This window comes from Procambarus clarkii, chromosome 38 (genome assembly GCF_040958095.1).
Source record: "Procambarus clarkii isolate CNS0578487 chromosome 38, FALCON_Pclarkii_2.0, whole genome shotgun sequence".
Taxonomy (NCBI): domain Eukaryota; kingdom Metazoa; phylum Arthropoda; class Malacostraca; order Decapoda; family Cambaridae; genus Procambarus; species Procambarus clarkii.
The window spans coordinates 3295470-3298931 of record NC_091187.1 but is presented as its reverse complement, the minus strand read 5'-3'; the positions used below and the strand labels follow the sequence as shown (position 1 = coordinate 3298931).

General features: G+C 34.5%; 1 long non-coding RNA gene across 1 annotated transcript in view; it reads left to right on the top strand.

Moving 5' to 3' along the window:
* Nucleotides 1–723: 723 nt before the first annotated feature.
* Nucleotides 724–3462, top strand: part of LOC138372209 (uncharacterized) — a 4881-nt gene continuing 2142 nt past the window's right edge. The window contains exons 1-2 of the long non-coding RNA XR_011230734.1: nucleotides 724–802; nucleotides 1840–1946. This is a non-coding gene — a long non-coding RNA (uncharacterized lncRNA). The remainder of the gene's footprint in view (nucleotides 803–1839; nucleotides 1947–3462) is intronic.

Genomic DNA, 3462 nt, shown 5'->3' with positions numbered 1-3462 from the left:
ATCTGACGACAGCATAAACACAGGCGGCCATTTTATGTTCCACCAAGATTAAAAAAAAAAAATAATTTTGCCCCGAGGGGCGAGTTTATTGGGCAGCGCCCAATGTGTTCGCAATAGAATGTTCTACAAGAACATGTATAAAATAAGTGACACAGAGATTATTGATGTGTGTATTTGTGTGGGTGATTATAAATATGCATGTGTATGTATATATGTATACGTATATATATATATATATATGTACATGTATGTATGAGAGTGTGTACATGTATATATAACATTAATAATTTTGTAACTAGCGTCAAAAATTGTTATTTGCTTAGCTAAACAAACTAGAGAGTTCAGTTCCTGAACCCATTATGTGCCTCTGTAATCCTTTACACCACCGCCCACGGGATGGGTATGGGGTGCATAATAAAGAAAGATATTGAAATAATAAGGGTATGAAATGTATCAACATAAAACATTAATGTTAATGGCCATCAGGTAAAATCAGGTTATTATTTGTAAAGAATTTAAATGAGTTAAACTAAATACGAACTTAATATGTTTTGCTAACGCAAAAATATATTCCCGAGGTATTGTAATTGCAAATAAATATTTAATACAATTATTTGTATCATTTTTTTTATTTTAGATTTCCGTATTGCTTGATAATATATAATAGCGTTTAGATAATGCTAGCGCTGGACATTCTTTAGGCTCGTTGCATGTTGTGGTAGTCGCCGCCATTTTAAAACCGTGTCGAGAGGGACGGCTGCTGGCTTATCCACAAAATCCTGCTGCATCTTCAATAGTTAAGGTAACTGTTTTCTTTTATTTGCTCTTAGACATGTGTAGTATATATATAAGCTTGTGGTGGTAGGCTGGATGGTGTGTTGATGGCCCTGGAGGCGTGTTGATGGCCTGGAGGCGTGTTGATGGCCCTGGCTGGATGGTGTGTTGATGGTGGTGTTGTGTTGATGGCCCTGGAGGTGTGTTGATGGTGGTGTTGTGTTGATGGCCCTGGAGGTGTGTTGATGGTGGTGTTGTGTTGATGGCCCTGGAGGTGTGTTGATGGTGGTGTTGTGTTGATGGCCCTGGAGGTGTGTTGATGGTGGTGTTGTGTTGATGGCCCTGGAGGTGTGTTGATGGTGGTGTTGTGTTGATGGCCCTGGAGGCGTGTTGATGGCCCTGGAGGTGTGTTGGTGGCCCTAGCTGGAGGTGTGTTGATGGCCCTATATATTATATTAGGAATATCAGAGGTCCCAGGACAATTATTGTGCATGTGTAGTATGTATATTTATGTAGTATATTTGGCATATTTAATGGCATTTAGTTAAGGCCACTTAGTGGCATGTCTCTGCACCGTTTCCAGTTTGTTGATATGCTTTCTAAGATATGGGCACCATACAACTGCTGCATACTCCAACTTTGGTGTAACAAAAATTGTGAACAATTTCAAAATTTTCAAAATTTCAATTTCAAAATTTCAAAAAATGCATTTTTATATCATTAGTATTGAATAATAATAATGCAAATAATTGACTTATAAATGATGTACAATTAATTGGTAGGTGATATTATATTATTAATATTTTTTCATTCTTGCAAAGCCTTAACAAAGCCATTAACATGTTAATATAAACTTGATCACCTTCCACTTATTTTCTCATGTGCTACCTACATGTACAAAACCTTATTCCTAAATGCATATTTTGTTCTGAAGCTTGTCCTTTATATGTTGTGTATCACCATCTCTGGAGAGTTTTATCTGATTGATGTATAAATTACTTTTAATTTTACAGAATATTATTGTTATACTGAATTTATTATTATATAAATAACTTAATTTTACAGAATCATCTATCAACGCACATCCACAAGTTGAGGAGGAGGATGTGACCTTCCAGATTTCTCAAGTACTGAAACATAGACCAAACAGGCCTGGTGGATCTAGGTACAAGGTAAAATAATTTAAATTTTTTTTTTTTTTTTCCTAATTGTCCGATATATATATATATATATATATATATATATATATATATATATATATATATATATATATATATATATATATATATATATATATGTCGTACCTAGTAGCCAGAACGCACTTCTCAGCCTACTATGCAAGGCCAAATTTGCCTAATAAGCCAAGTTTTCCTGAATTAATATATTTTCTATAATTTTTTTCTTATGAAATGATAAAGCTACCCATTTCATTATGTATGAGGTTAATGTTTTTTTATTGGAGTTAAAATTAACGTAGATATATGACCGAACCTAACCAACCCTACCTAACCTAACCTAACCTATCTTTATAGGTTAGGTTAGGTTAGGTAGTAGAGAAAGTTAGGTTAGGTTAGGTAGGTTAGGTAGTCGAAAAACAATTAATTCATGAAAACTTGGCTTATTAGGCAAATCGGGCCTTGCATAGTAGGCTGAGAAGCGAGTTCTGGCTACTAGGTACGACATATATATATATATATATATATATATATATATATATATATATATATATATATATATATATATATATATAGTGTGTGTGTGTGTGTCGTACCTAGTAGCCAGAACGCACATCTCAGCCTACTATACAAGGCCCGGTTTTCCTAATAAGCCAAGTTTTCATGAATTAATGTTTTTTCGACTACCTAACCTAACATTTTCAGCTACCTAACCTAACCTATAAAGATAGTTTAGGTAGGGTTGGTTAGGTTCGGTCATATATCTATATTAATTTTAACTCCAATAAAAAAAGAATTGACCTCATACATAATGAAATGGATAGCTTTATCATTTCATAAGAAAAAAAATAGAGAAAATATATTAATTAATGAAAACTTGGCTTATTAGGCAAATCGGGCCTTGCATAGTAGGCTGAAAAGTGCATTCTGGCTACTAGGTACGACATATATATATATATATATATATATATATATATATATATATATATATATTATATATAGTTATAGTTAGTGTGTGTGTAAATACCTAAGTGTAGTTACAGGATGAGACCGTCTTCCCAGCACTCTTTGTCATATAACGCTTTGAAACTACTGACAGTCTTGGCCTCCACCACCTTCTCACCTAACTTGTTCCAACCGTCTACCACGCTATTTGCGAAAGTGAATTTTCTTATATTTCTTTAGCATCTGTGTTAAGCTAGTTTCAATCTATGACCTCCTGTTCTTGAAGTTCCAGGTCTCAGGAAATCTTCGCTGTCGATTTTATCAATTCCTGATACTATTTTGTATGTAGTGATCATATCACCTCTTTCTTCTGTCTTTTAGTTTTGGCATATTTAATGCCTCTAACCTCTCCTCGTAGCTCTTGCCCTTCAGTTCTGGGAGCCACTTAGTAGCATGTCTTTGCACCTTTTCCAGTTTGTTGATGTGCTTCTTAAGATATGGGCCAACTTCTGTTGTTGGGCACCACACAACAGCTGCATATTCTAGCTTTGGCGTAACAAAAGTCATG